Source organism: Panthera pardus, unplaced genomic scaffold (genome assembly GCF_024362965.1).
Source record: "Panthera pardus isolate Hobbes unplaced genomic scaffold, ASM2436296v1 HiC_scaffold_17, whole genome shotgun sequence".
Classification (NCBI taxonomy): Eukaryota; Metazoa; Chordata; class Mammalia; order Carnivora; family Felidae; genus Panthera; species Panthera pardus.
The window spans coordinates 17,114,723-17,130,610 of record NW_026526732.1 but is presented as its reverse complement, the minus strand read 5'-3'; the positions used below and the strand labels follow the sequence as shown (position 1 = coordinate 17,130,610).

Genomic DNA, 15,888 nt, shown 5'->3' with positions numbered 1-15,888 from the left:
GGTGGGGGTGGAGAATGGGCAAAATGGATGAAGGAGACATAGGCTGGGAGGTATAGGCTTTCAGTTATAGAGTATGTCAGCCACGAAGATGAAAGGCACAGTATAGAGAATATGGTCAGTGCTATTGTATGGTGACAGATGGTAGCTACACTGTGGTAAGCAAAGCATAACATCTAGTTGTCCAAACTGTATACCTGAAACTAATGTAGCAGAGCATCAACTCTAGTTCAATTAAAAACATTTTTTTAAGGGTGACTGGCTGGCTCAGTCAGTGGAAAGTCCACTCTTGATCTCAGGGTTGTGGGTTTGAACCTCATGTTGGGGCTAAAGATTACTTTAAAATCTTTAAAAAAGTGTTCTTAAATACTGCATATACTTGGGGCACCTGGGTGGCTCAGTCGGTTGGGTGTCCAACTTCGTCTCAGGTCATGATCTCGCGGTCCCTGGGTTCGAGCCCCGCATCGGGCTCTGTGCTGACAGCCTGGAGCCTGGAGCCTGCTTCAGATTCTGTGTCTCCCCCTCTTTCTGCCCCTCCCATGCTCATGCTCTCTCTGTCTCTCAATAGTGAATAAATGTTTAAAAAAATTAAAATACTGCATATAACATAATACTACTATTAGTCAAAATGGGATCACAAAACATGACATCATTCTTTTACATAATATGTTAATTTATAAGAGAAGGTGTTGCCCACACTTATCTGACCAAAGCACGTTTTTTCCCTCAGAGCATTTCATGAGATTCATTCCTATGGAATACATTTTAGAAAATGCTGGGCCAGGGGCACTTGGGTGGCTAAGTTGGTTCAGCATTCAACTTTAGCTCAGGTCATGATCACCCGGTCTGTGAGCTGGAGCCCCACATCAGACTCCGTGCTGACAGCTCAGAGCCTGGAGCCTGCTTTGGACTCTGTGTCTCCCTCTCTCTCTCTGCCCCTCCCCTGCTCACACTCTGTCTCTCAAAAATGAATAAACATTAAGAAAAAAAGAAAGAAAGAAAGAAAGAAAGAAAATGCTGGACCAGAATCATTCTAATCCTATATTCTGTATCTCTGTACTTGAATAATGTAATTTGTAACACTGCTAACATGTGAGTATACAATGGTCACAGAAATAACTGAGTTCTGGTATATGTGTAATAATGTGTTTTTTAAGTTAAAATAAATAAAAAATTAGTTTATGCTTTATCTCTTTCATCTACATGTTGTAATACTTATGAATAAAATATGATGTCTGGAATTTATTTCAATATAATTCGGTTTTGTGGTGAACTGCATGGAAACACGGATGAGACAAAGCACCGGGTAACTGTTGTAGCTGGCTGAGGGGCACATGAGAGTTATACTATCCTCCTTACTTTTGTATATGCTTGAAATTTTCTGAAACAGAAATGCTCTGGATCTTGCAATGGTTCTGCTGCAAATTACTCTTACTCATATACAAACCACACCAAGAACACAAAGGATTTCTTTAAAGGAACCATTTGGGGCACTTGGGTGGCTCTGCTGGTTGAGTGTCTGACTCTTGATTTTGGCTCAGGTCATGGGATAAGCCCTGCGTCAGGCTCCGTGCTGAGTGTGGAGGCTGCTTAAGATTCTCTCTTTCTCTCCCTCTCCCCCTGCCCTGTCCGCCCCGGGAGCGCTCTCTTTAAAAAAAAAAAGAATAAATAAAAAAAATTAAGAAGCCATTAATACCGTGCAACAACATCATTTCTTGTTGTTTTTTTTTAACATCATCATTTCAGCATTTTCTTTTCAGGGAAAAAATAACACAAACATTACATTTAAACATTCATTAAGTCAGAAGTCAGGTAATCCACACCATCTGATTTCCGTAATGATGGAAAGGAGGAAATGTGGCAGATCTTTATCCAACTGCTGTTGACAAATCTTTGTGCCAGAGTCTATTTTCACATACTGCCCTCTACTTCCCAAATTAGTTCTGGTCAAAGCCCTGTGAGCGGATGTAACTAATGTGTCAATTCTGGGCTGGGGCAGTTAAAAGCCCGTTCTTCTCCATCTCTCTCTTTCTGCTTCAGTGACGATACTGGTCACTTTTTGAGATGGTAGCTTCGCAATATGCAGTGAATGTGGGTCCCTAAGCCACTACTTAAGCTTCCCACTGAACTCCGCTGGGGTCTGTGTGAGCAAAATAGGAATCTGTTGTGTCACCTCACTGATATTTTGCGATTTTACCACAAAACCACCTAAGATTCTTGTGGAAATAAAGACAACCTAAAGCAAGCAGAGTCTATTAAGAGCTTGCCATAGCAAGGGAGTCAGCCACGGTCTCTTTGGCAGAGACTCAAAGGCAGGCAGGGGAGTAGAAAAGCTTCAAACTGAATAAAACGGAAGACTTCAGGTATGCTCTGGTTGTCGGCTGTTGCCACAAGGAAGCTGGAGGCCAGCTAACCTGAAGCAGGACATCCTATGTAATTGGTTGGCGGATATATGTCTTTCTCTGGTAAGTTCTGCGTCAGAAGGTGGCAGTTACTGACCAAGACCTGGCCGTTTGGGCCTACTGCTACTGAGGTTCTGGGTCACAGTTCTATTTTCACATATGATCTGGCCATTGTCTATCTGTATATTTAGTCTCTCATTCTCCTAATAGAGAAATTGGTACCTATAAGTGAGGTGCTATTATAACAAATACCTAATAGAGTACTGACTTAGTAGTCAGGCTGAGGGCTTCAAAGAAAGTGATACTGGAGACTGGAAAAATGAAGAACCGTGTTTTACAGTGGCAAAATATTTGATAAAGCTGTTGCCGTTATAACTTGTAAGATGACAGAGTCTACTAAATTTGCAGTTCCATAAAGAGTCTGAAAAAGAGAATCTTAGAAGTGCACTTTGGCTGCTACTGGCTATTTGGCAAAGTATTATAAATGAGGAAAGCAGCAGCTGATTTGCAAGCAGAAATAGGAAGGAATAGAAAGAATTTAGAAACTAAAGTCTTGCAGGGTTGGAAAGCAGCTTGCTTCTAGGCCCCAAACAAGAAGAGATGGGAATAAAAGGCTGAGTACAGAGGCCCACTGGAATCTCTCAGCTGACTAAAGTACTTCAGTGGTAAAAAAAAACATAAATAAATAAAATAAAATAAAATAAAATAAAATAAAATAAAATAAAATAAAATAAAAATAAAAATAAAAAATAAAATCACATGCAGGGGATGGCCTCCCCTTAAATAACCAACTGAGAAGAGAAATGGGAGCTCTCCAATCTTTGAATGAGGTTACTAACACATGTGAACTTTGGTTACGGACACATGGAACTGACTGGAACTAAACACATCAGCGGCTTATAACTTTGAGGAAACTGTTTTTGTTAAAGTTTGTTTTTGTTGTTATATAAACCACTCAGGCTCAGACTAAAAATAGTCTTTCACTATTCACAATTTAAACCCCTTGGGTTCCCAATTCCCACAAACCGGAAACTCGATGAGAAAGATTTGCACTTTCCAAAGAGGGACTATTCATTCCCCCAAAGCTCACACTTCATATGAGGCCAAGGATAATAATGAAAAAAGAATTCCAAGGAGGTTCTTGGAGTACAATGGCATAGAGTCATAGAGAACAATGAATGAGGGAGTTCTTTCCATATAATTGAATTAAGGCCCAGTCAAGGAATCTCCCCTACTTCCAAGGCAGGTTGCTTTCACAAGACCCGCCTACAGAAATTTCAAAATTATTATAGATCAGCAATTGCTATTTCCTATTCTTCTCCTTTTCTAACAGTAGCGTTTATTACGGCTCCGTGTCATACTATTGTGTACTGTGGTGAGTAAATCAGTGAGAGAGGGACGGAGGGAAGGGCAAAGAGTGAAAGCAAAGGTAACTGAACAGGTCTCTGGAGCAAAAGAAACCATATTTGGACCCAAAGAGGACATTACTGGACATATCCACCACAGGGTCTATGAATCTAGCTACTGGTGCTTAGGACACAATATACTAGCAAAAGAATTACGTAATACAACAAACATCTTACAGTAAGTACAATATTTTCTTGATTCTAAAATACATGCTTTTCCATATTCTGATATTTCTGAAGTTGAATATATCTTACAGTCTTTCTTTCTATATTTATTTATAAGATTTTAAAGTAATCTCTACACTCAACATGGGGCTCAAACTTACAACCCTAAGATCAAGAGTTGCACACTCTACTGACTGAGCCAGCCAGGCACTCCTTAAAGTCAATATTTAAAGAAATTCTGGGGCTCACCTGGGTGGCTCCATCGGTTAACCATCCAACTCCGGCTCAGGTCATGATGTCACAGTTCCTGAGTCTGAGCCCCGCTCAGAGATAGAGAGTGACCAACTGTTCTATCAGGCTGTGCTGACAGTGCAGAGCCTGGAGCTTGCTTCGAGTTCTTTGTCTCCCTCTCTCTCTGCCCCTCCCCTACTGGAGCTCTGTCTCTCTCAAAAATAAATAAACATTAAATATATATATATTTAAAGAAATTCTGGGGGCGCCTGGGTGGCTCAGTCGGTTAAGCGGCCGACTTCGGCTCAGGTCACGATCTCGCGTTCCGTGAGTTCGAGCCCCGCGTCCGGCTCGGTGCTGACAGCTCAGAGCCTGGAGCCTGTTTCAGTTTCTGTGTCTCCCTCTCTCTCTGCCCCTCCCCTGTTCATGCTCTGTCTCTCTCTGTCTCAAAAATAAACATTAAAAAAAATTAAAAAAAAAAAAAAAAAAATTCTGTCAGCTCCAAAGCAGAGAAGTTCTAGAACAGCAGACAGTCCACATAGCTAACCTGATCATAAATAAAAGGTGAAATTTCCTTGTCACTTCCACTGTGTTATTTTCATCGGCAGCACCACATATGGTTGAATCTGGACCCTTAATTAATGGTCAAAATGTCTTCAAAAAGATTCCACTATGACGTAGCATTATGTGTTCAGGAATTGTCACCCAATAGGCAATGCAATTAAAGATATAAACAATTGTCAAATTTAGATGAGATCACAAAATTGTCAAAGAGATTCAAGTACAAACACTCAAACATGAACTTTCAAAGCCTTTTGAATTATCAGAAGATGTTTTATTTCCAGCAGTAACTCACTCAACTAAGAAAAAAAATAGTTTAAGCAAAAAGAAAAGACAAAACCTCACAATTTGTCAACATGCCGCAAAATCATAAAAACAATAAACGCAGCATGTCACCATGTTATGTGTTAACTATCCCCAAGCCCCAAGAAATTCAGAAGAATCCTAGATTCTGAATGTGAAGAAGGCTGAGATTCAAACTTCATCATGACCAAAAAAAAAAAAAAAAAGGGTATACAATTGACAGGATAAATGTATGCTGCTGAAGGTTAATAAAAACTATGTTTAAGAGCACCTAGCTACCTCAGTCAGTGGAACATGTGACTCTTATCTTGGGGTTGTAAGTTTGAGCTCCACAATGGGCACAGAGATTACTTATGAAAAAAAAAAATTTAAGAAATACTATTGAAAAAATTAATTACAAAAACAAAAACTACATAGGGCACGTGGGTGGCTCAGTCAGCTGAGTGACCAACTCTTGATTTTGGTTCAGGTCATGATCTCATGGTTTCATGAGTTCGGGCCCCATGTGGGCTCTGAGTGGGCTCTGTTTGAGCTCTGTGTTGGCAGTGAAAAGCCCACTTGGGATTCTCCCTCTTTCTCTGTCCCTCCCTCCCCCAAAAAACAAACAAACAAACAAACAAACAAACAAACAAACAAAAACCCCTATGTTTACTTTCCTTTCCCTGAAATACTGTTACTAAACAGATGACTTCTGACTTACTGTTTAGAATTTCTTGAAACAGAAAATATGACAATTCAACCTCATCCTTTTTCATAATTATATATTGAATTACTTCATGTAGATGTACTATAATTTATCTATCCCCTACTCATGGGCATTTAGGTTCTTTCCAATTTTTTCTATTATAACATTTCAAACACTGATAACTTGAGTATTATTGGTAAAATTCTAGTTCTGAGGATTGGTGGGGAGTTCATGAATGTTCCTCTTCTATGATCATAGCTTACATGTATATAACATATTCCTTGTAAATATTAAATTAGTTCATAAAAATGTGACAATAAAAACTGTTGTGCAAACACTGTTAAGCATTTCCATTTTTTTTAAAAATGTTTATTTTTGAGAGAGAGTGAGCACAAGCAGGGAGGGGTGAAGACAGAGAGGGAGACACAGAATCTGAAGCAGGTTCCAGGCTCTTTGCTGTCAGCACAGAGCCTCATGCAGGGCTGGAACCCACCAACCTTGAGATCATGACCTGAGCTGAAGGTGGATGCTTAACTGACTGAACCACCTAGTTAAGCATTTCCCCAGTTAAGCCCCAGTTAATGCCCCAGTTAGGCATTTCACTTGAGATAAATTCCCAGAACTGGAATTACTGCATCAAAGAGAATGCATACAGGCATATCTAGTTTTATTTGGCTTCATTTTACTGTGCTTCACAGACGCTTCCTTTTTTTTTTTTTTTTTTAACAAATTGAAGGTTTCTGGCAACCTTGCCTTGAACAAGTCTATTGTCACCATTTTTCCAACAGCATTTGCTCACTTCATGTCTCTGTGCTATACTTTGGTAATTCTTACAATATTTTAAAACCTTTTGTTATTATTATACTTGTTATGGTGATCTGTGATCAGTGATCTCTGATGTTATTACTGTAACTGATTCAGTGCACCATGAACCACACCCATAGAAGACAGCAAACTTGACAAATGTTGCAGGGGTTCTGACTGCTCCACCGACCAGCCATTCCCCCATCTCCTCAGGCATCCCTGTTGCCTGAGACACAATAATATTGATATCAGGGCAATTAATAACCCTATAATGGCTTCTAAGTGTTCAAGTGAAAGGATTTAGCTTTAAATCAAAAGCTAAAAATGACTAGGGTGCCTGGATGGATCAGTTGGTTAAGCATCCAACTGTAAGCTCAGGTCATGATCTCACAGTTTGTGAGCCTGAGCCCCACACTGGGCTCTGTGCTGACAGCCTGGAGCCTTCTTGGAATTCTCGCTCTCCCTCTCTATCTCTCTCCACCCCTCCCCTGCTTGTGCTCTCTCCCCAAATAAATAAATAAACTTAAAAAAAAAAAAAAGCTAAAAATGATTAAGCTTAGTGAGGAAGTCATGTCAAAAGCTGACAGGCCAAAAGCCAGGCCTCTTTCACCAAACAGTTAGCTAAGTTGTGAATGCAAAAAAAAAGTTTTTAAAGGAAATGAAAAGTGCTACTCCAAGGGCAGCTGGCTGGCTCAGTTGGTAGAAACATGTGACTCTTGATCTCAGGCTTGTAAGTTCAAGCCCCACATTGGGTATAGAGATTACTTAAAAATAAAAATCTTTAAAATAAATTTAAAAAATAAATAAAAGTGCTACTGCAGTGACTGCATGAATGATAAGAAAGCGAAATACCCTTATTGCTGAATATGGAGAAAGTTCTGGTGGTCTGTACAGCAGACCAAACCAGTCACAATATTTTAAGCCAAAGCCTAATCCAGAGCAAGGCCCGAAGTGTCTTCAATTCTGTGAAGGCTGAGAGGTAAGGAAGGTGCAGAAGAAAAGTTTGAAGCCAGCAGAGGTAGGTTCATGACGTTTAAGGAAAGAAGCCATCTCCATAACATGGGAGTGCAAGGTAAGGCAGCAAGTACTGATGTAGAAAGCACATCAAGTGATCCAGAGAATCTAGCTAAGATAATCGAAGTGGCTACACTGAACAACAGATTTGCACTGGAGATGAAACAGCTTTCTATTGGAAGAAGATGCCATCTAGGCCTTTCATAGCTAGAGAGAAGTCAATGCCTGGCTTCAAAGTCCAAAAAACAGGCTGACTGTCTTGTTAGAGGCCAATGCAGCTGGTGACTTTAAGGTGAGGCCAATGTTCATTTACCATTCCAACAGTCCTAGGGCCCTTAATTATGCTAAATCTACTCTGCCCCTGCTCTATAAATGGAAAAACAAAGCCCTGATGACAGAACATCTGTTTACAATATGGTTTACTGAATGTTTTAAGCCCACTGCTGAGACCTACTGCTCAGAAAAAAAGATTCCTTTCAAAATATTACTGTACACTGACAATGTATCTGGTCACCCAAGAGCTCCGATGGAGACGTACAATGAGATTTATCTTATTTTTGTGCCTGCTAACACAACATCCATTCTGCAGCCCGTGGTCAAGGAGTCATTTCAACTTTCAAGTAAGGCTACAGCTGCCACAAACAGTGATTCCTCTGATAGATCCAGACAAAATACACTGAAAACCTTCTGGAAATGATTTACCATTCTAGATGTCATTAAGAACATTCATAATTCATGTAAAGAGCTCAAAATAACAACCTTAACAGGAGTATGGAAGAAGTTGATCCCAATACTTAGGGATGCTTTTGAGAGGTTCAAGACTTCAGTGGAGGAAGTTAACTACAGATGTGGTGGAAATAGCAAGAGAACTAGAATTAGAAGAGGAGCCTGAAGGGGCACAAGGGTGGCTCAGTTGGCTGAGCATCTGACTCCTGGTTTCAACTCAGGTCATGAGCTCACGGTTCATGGGTTTGAGCCCATGTTGGGTTGGGCTCTGCGTGGGCAGTGCTAGAGCCTGCTTGGGATTCTCTCTCTGCCCCCCCCCCCCAAATAAACTTTAAAAAAAAAAAAAAAAAAAAGAAGTGAAGCCTGAAGATGTGACTGAATGGCTACAATCTCATGATAAAACTTTAATGGATAAGGGGTGGCTTCTTATGGATAAGCAAGGAAAATAGTTTCTTGAGATGGGATCTACTGATGGTAAAAATACTAGGAAAATTATTGAAATAACAAGAAAGGATTTAGAAACTGAGTTTCTTAGTTGAGAAAGCAGTGGCAAGCTTTGAGAGGATTGGCTCCACTACTGAAAGAAGTTCTACAATGGATAAAGTGCTATCAAACAGCTTCACATGCTACAGAGAAATTGTTTATGAAAGGAAGAGTCAATTGGTACAGCCAACTTCACTATTTTCTTATTGTAAGAAATTGCCACAGCCACCCCAACCTTCAGCAACTGCCACCCTGGTCAGCAGCCATCAACATCAAGGTAAGACCTTCCACCAGCAGAAAGATTAGGATTTGCTAAAAGCTCAGATGATGGTCAGCACTTTTTAGCAATAATGTATTTTTTTTTAATATATGAAATTTATTGTCAAATTGGTTTCCATACAACACCCAGTGCTCATCCCAACAGGTGCCCTCCTCAATACCCATCACCCACCCTCCCCTCCCTCCAACCCCCCATAGCAATAATGTATTTTTAAATTAAGGTATGTACATTGTCTTTGTAGACACAATGCTACTGCATTATCAGTAGACTACAACATAGCATAAACATGATTTATATGCACTGGAAAACCAAAAAGTTCATGTGGCTCATTTTACTGCAATATTTGTTTTATTGCAGTGGTTTGGGAACTAAACCCACATATCTTCAAGGGATGCAGGTATTTAAAATCCTGACATTTGGGGGTGCCTGGGTGCCTCAGTTGGCTAAGTGTCCGACTCTTGCTTTCAGCTCAGGTCACGATCTCACATTTGTGAGATCAAGCCCCAAGTTGGGCTCTGCACTGGGCATGAAGCCTGCTTAAGATTTTCTCCTCCCTCTGTCCTTCCTCCACACACACTTTCATAAATAAATAAATAAATACATACATACATACATACATACATACATAAATACTAAAACCAAAAATATAATTAACAACAAGCGTTGGCAAGGATGTGGAGAAAAAGGAACCCTCTTGCACTGTTGGTGGGAATGCAAACTGGTGCAGCTACTCTAGAGAACAGTTCCTCAAAAAGTTAAAAATAGAACTACCCTTAGATCAAGTAAATGCACCACTGGGTATTTACCTCAGAAATATAAAAACACTAATTCAAAGGGATACATGCACTCCTATGTTTATAGTAGTATTATTTACAATAGCCAAATTGGAAGCAGCCCAAGTGTCCATCAACTGTCCATCAATAGATGCATCGATAAAGATGTGGTTCATATCTTTATCACAGGAATATTACACAGCCATAAAAAAGAATGAAATCTTGAATTTAAAGATTTTTTTTTTTTAACGTTTATTTATTATCGAGACAGAGGGAGACAGAGCATGAATGGGGGAGGGTCAGAGAGAGGGAGACACAGAATCTGAAACAGGCTCCAGGCTCTAAGCTGTCAGCACAGAGCCCGACGCGGGGCTCGAACTCACGGACCACAAGATCATGACCTGAGCTGAAGTCGGCCGCTTAACCAACTGAGCCACCCAGGCGCCCCTGAAATCTTGAATTTAAAAGGACATGAATGTAGCTAGACAGTATAATGCTAAGTGAAATAAGTCCACCAGAGAAAGACAAATACCATATTTCACTTATATGTGGAATTTAAGAAACTAAAACAAATAAGCAAAAGGAACAAAAAAAGGGTGAGACAAACCAAGAAACAGACTCTTCACCATAGAAAACAAACTGATAGTTACCAGAGGGGAGGTGGGTAAAACAACCAACGGGGATTAAGGAGTGCACTTGCTGTGATGAGCACTGGGTGCTGTATGGCATTTTTGAATCACTATATTGTATATCTATAACATAACACTGTATGTTAATGATACTGGAGTTTAGAATTAAAATTTTTTTAAGTTTGAGAGAGGGAGAGAGAGCACGTATGCACGCGCACACGAGTAGAGGAAGGGCAGAGAGGAAGAGAGAGAATCCCAAGCAGCCTCTGCACTGTCAGCACAGAGCTGGATGCAGGGGCTTGAACCCACTAACCATGAAATCATGACCTGAGCCAAAATCCAGAGTTGGACGCTTAACCGAATGAGCCACCCAGGCGCTCCTGAAATAAAATTTTTTAAAAAGGAAAAAAAATAAAGGAAAAGATATGCCAAAAAATAAAATAAAATCCTGACAGTGTCAAATTGCCTTCCACAAAGGTATATTAATTTACAATTCTTCCAAACAAGGTATGGTCAACACTGGCATTAACAAATCTTAGTAATCTTTGCTAATAGCAAATGTGAAAATTCAGATTAATAATCGGTAAAGAGAATTTAAAAAAAAATTTTTTTTTTTTTTACATTTATTTATTTTTAAGAGACAGAGAGAGACAGAGCACAAGTTGGGGGAGGGGCAGAGAGAGAAGGAGACACAGAATCCGAAGCAGGCTCCAGGCTCTGAGCCGTCAGCACAGAGCCTGATGTAGGGCTCGAACTCACAAACCGTGAGATCAGGACCTGAGTCGAAGTCGGACGCTTAACCGACTGAGCCACCCAAGAGCCCCTGGTAAAGAGAATTTTTTTTTTTTTTTTAATTTTTTTTCAACGTTTTTTATTTATTTTTTGGGACAGAGAGAGACAGAGCATGAACGGGGGAGGGGCAGAGAGAGAGGGAGACACAGAATTGGAAACAGGCTCCAGGCTCCGAGCCATCAGCCCAGAGCCTGACGCGGGGCTCGAACTCACAGACCGCGAGATAGTGACCTGGCTGAAGTCGGACGCTTAACTGACTGCGCCACCCAGGCGCCCCAAGAGAATTTTTTTAAGTTTATTTATTTTGAGAGAGAGAAAAAGACAGTGTGAGTGGGGGAGGGGCAGAGAGAGAGGGAGAGAGCGAGAATCCCAAGTTCTGATAGTGCAAAGCCCAATGAGGAGCTCAAACTCACACACTGTGAGATCATGACCTGAGCTGAAATCAAGAGTTGGACACTTAACTGAGCTACCCAGGTGCCCTGGTAAAGAGAATTTTTAAAAGAACTCTTCAAGGCAAAATAGCTTACCACTAACTCATGTTACACTGGTGCCAGATTAATCTCTCTAATAAATAGTTCTGATCATGTCAATTCCTTACTCTAGAACTTCAATGATTCCTTTAACTTAGTGATTAAAAAGCAATGGAGGGGTGCCTGGGAGGCTTAGTGGGTTGAGTGTCAGACTCGAGTTCAGCTCATGTCGTGATCCCACAGTCCTGGGATCAAGCTCTACATCAAGCTTGGTGCTGAGTGTGGAGTCTGCTTGGGATTCTCTCTCTCTCTCTCTCTCTCTCTCTCTCTCTGTCTCTCTCTCTCTCTCTCTCTCTCGCTGCCCCCCTCAGCCCCTCCCCACTCCCACTCTACTACTCTCTTTCTTAAAAAAAAAAAAAAAAAAAAAAAAAAGGAAAGGAAAGGAAAAAAAAAAGACAATTGGAGTCAAACTGCAGGGTACAAATCCCAGTTCTACCACTAACTGTGTGCTCTTGGCAAGCCATGTCTCAGTTTCTGCATCTTCAAATGTGGGCAATAATGGTCCTATCTAATAGAATTATTTTGAGCACTATGTAATGCTCAAAATACAGTTTAATCCAGTTGACCCTTGAACAACACAGGGGGTTAGGTGCAGCAACCCCCTATGCAGTCTAAAATCTGAATACACCTTTTGACTCCCCCCAAACTTAACTACTAATAGCCTACTGTTGACCAGACGCCTAATAACGTAAACACAATTAACACTTATTTTGTATAAGTATTATACTCTGTATTCTTACCTAGCTTTTTCTTAGTTTTTTTCAGTATTTCTAGGTTATAAAGTTCATCTGTGAGTTTTTTCAAATTGTTGCAAATCTCCAAAAAGTTTTCCAATATAATTTGTTGAAAAAAATCTGTGTGTAAGTGGACCCACATACTTCAAATCTGTATTGTTCAAGGGTCAACTGTGCATGTTAAATGTTTAGAATAAATTCCCAACTCAATAAATGTCAGTTATCTTCTCTCTTTCCACTATCTTACCTAGACTCTCCCTAGCATATCATACTCTAACCAAGCCAAATTACCTGAGAGCAGGTAACTTGTCCCCTTTTCTTTTCTACTTTCATGTCCTTACTTATACTGTTTATTCTTTTTGGGAGAGCCCCTGCCATATTTCTTCTTGTTGAAATTATACCCAACCTTTAAGGTACCAAATGACTTCTTCACAAAGATTTCATTAAACTGCCCATTTCTTATCCTTCCCTGAACTTTGCATGGTCAAATAAAACATGTTTTTGCCCTAGTCCTGTACTTGTCTTATTTTTCCTATTAGATCACAGATTCACAGAGAATAAAATATCACACAGAATAAAATACAATATATATAAAAATATATACCTCAACATATATACTCCAGGTAAGGAAATGCATCCAGAGAGATAAACTGGCCCAAGTTCATGCAGCCAGCTGGAGGTCACGCTAGAAATGGAATCCACACATCCTGAACTGTCTCAGAGCTCTTTTCATCAGAACCTGCATCTTGAGTTTCCTAAGGGCAGGGATCATGACTCACTCATTCTTTTAAGGAACATTTAAATCAGCTAGAGTGAACAGACAAAACCTCCATTTCTTTGAAACTTTAGATCTTCATCTAAATGTCAGCAAACCCAAACAAATATTGTTGATATTTTGTCCAACTTAGGGAAAAACCAGGTACCATTACATAATAACATTTCAAAGTGTTACCTTGGGTTGAATTAGGTTTATAAAAAAGATGGCCTGTCTCAATGCTTTGACAGAGTCAGTTCTGACAACAGCAACAGTAATATGTACTCTTTCTTTCTTAGCAGCATATAGTCTCAGTTGTTTAGACAGCAATATTTAAGATTCTCTTATACTGAAGACATTTTCTTCACTTTGCATTCTATAAATTAGCTGATCAAAAGTGAAAACTATCACTATATTTTATCTTATGCTGAAAAATGACTGCCATTTCTACTTGATAAAAGTGTTGTTCAGTGACTACATAACTTTATGGTCTACAAAAAGCCACTAATCTAAATACAACATCTAGAATGAAAACTAACCATAGTTGGATCTGTTCCAAGGCTATATTTATATAGAATAACAAGGACTAGCATTAAAAACAAAAATGCAACCTACAGAAGAAAACACAGATCATACAAAAAAAAAAAAAAAAAAAAAAAAAGCAAAAGCATGTTTTATTTGCTTTTGGAAAGTGGCAGGGGGTAGTCAATGAATAGTCAGACATAGAAAGAATGCGCCTTCCCCAGCTAGGGCCTTGATCTAGTTTCTTGCAGTAGCAGCTGATCAGAGGAACACAATGCTACTTCTTTTAGTGTGAAATCAGTCAAATTCCTCCACTGCCTTAGGGAATCAACTAGCTCATTTTACCTATCAGCTTATTAAAGGAAAGAAATAACTTTACTTAAATCACAAATGTAACTATCTTAGCAGAGAACATTCATTCCAATTATAATGTCCTGCCTTTTCTTCCTCATGAAGGAAATCTGATAAAGAATTTTAATCTTCAATAAATAATCCATAAAGGCCCGACAAGCTTCATGATTCCGGGTGAATGACACCGTAGTTGTGTGTGAGACTATATTTGTCTACTTATGTCTCACCAGCTTTAGGAATAACATCTACAAAATAATATATATTTTTAGTCATATTACCATATGGGTCGACAAACATTAAACTCTGACCCCCTGGAAAACTTTCAACTGGCAAAGTCAGAGAAAGGGGTTAATTCAAATCACCTGAGAGCCATTCTTTGCGCTCCAAGTTCTTTTTGAAGTTACAACAAACAGCGTTCCTTGTATTTTCTTTCTTTCATTTTATTTATGCACACATTCCTACTCCATAAAGATCTCTCCATCCCTCCTACCCCTTCCAACTATGAACCGCAAGCTAACATTACAGTGGACTGGAGACAGAAATTCCCGGGCTTTCTTCAAGGTATATCCAGGATCGAGTCCCTCTGGGATGCAAAGAACCGCAGCTCTTTCACTGCAATGTTGTTTCAGAACCACCTTTCACTTTCCTTCCTTCCTCAACACTGACCAGTCCGTGCTGGGGATAGGGGTGGAAGTGGGAGACACAGTCCGCCTAAGGCCTCCAGCAAATCAGGCTCTCCCCAACCTAACCTGCACTTCCAAGGCCGCAGTGCCTGCGGCTCTTCCGCCAGCCCCGGGCGCGGCCAACCCTCGCTTCCCCAGGGCAGGGCTCAGCTCAGGTCCATGCAACCAGCCAAGTCAGGCCCGCACCGGGCCGGGCCGGCCCGCTCGTCCGCAGCGGCCCCTGGACCCCCGCCAGCAGGACTGGGCGTGGGCCCCGGCGGCCACCGCCCCGCCAACTCGGGCTCGGGAGGAAGGAGTGCGCCCCACCCGCTACGCCAGCCCCAGACCTACCTGCAGGGGAAAGCGAGGCTCCTGGACAGCGGCCACGGGCCCGAGGGCTGGCGCCCAGGCGGCCGGAGCCCGTCCCAAGGACCCCAAATATCCCTGGTGGTGCAGGGCGGGGACAGACGCCGGGGGGCTGCCTCGGGCCAGCGCGGCCCGTCGCGGGGGTCGCGGGGACCTGGCTCTCCCCTCAGCACCAGTCCACCGCCGCCGCCGCCGCCATTTTGCCTTCCACTCGGTGGTGTCGCCGCCGCCGCACTCCGCCGCAGCTTTCCCGGATGTGGGCATTTCCCGGCGTCGCTTGCGCGGGGGCCGAGGACTGGGGGCTTCAGTCCGCCCCGCCGCCAGCAGCCAGCGCGCCGCCTGCGGCCTCCCGCCTTCCGCCGGTCGTCCTCTCTTCAGCGTGCTGGCGAGCGTCTCCCCGCGTCGCCCCCGCCTGGCGCTGGCCCGGTGGCTCTCCCTGGCTCGTGGGATCAGGCTTGTCCTCTCCGAAGTCCGCTCATTTATTTCAGTCTCTCTTTTCCAGTTGAGCTCTTGCTGTGCACGGATCCAGAATCAAGACGCGCATCTCCAGAAGTTTAATTCTCAGAAGGAAGCAGCAATGAGTTGCCCTGAAACCTCGCTGTGGGTGGGCACTAGGGATTGGGATTTCTAGAGGCTTTGAAATAGATTGATTTTTGCTTAGTACTCTTTCTTTCCCCGAGTAAGTCCGTGTTTAAGTATTTGCCGAATCAGATTAATA

General features: G+C 41.6%; 1 protein-coding gene across 3 annotated transcripts in view; it reads right to left on the bottom strand.

Annotated features, from left to right (window-relative positions):
- The window catches only part of LATS1 (large tumor suppressor kinase 1), a 52,934-nt gene extending 37,568 nt beyond the window's left edge, over positions 1–15,366 (bottom strand). The window contains exon 1 of one of the 3 annotated variants that reach the window (XR_008422851.1): positions 15,156–15,366. The gene's annotated coding sequence lies outside the window, so the exon portion shown is untranslated. The remainder of the gene's footprint in view (positions 1–15,155) is intronic. The other 2 variants (XR_002074033.2, XM_019425012.2) reach the window with 2 other exon arrangements.
- Positions 15,367–15,888: the final 522 nt, after the last annotated feature.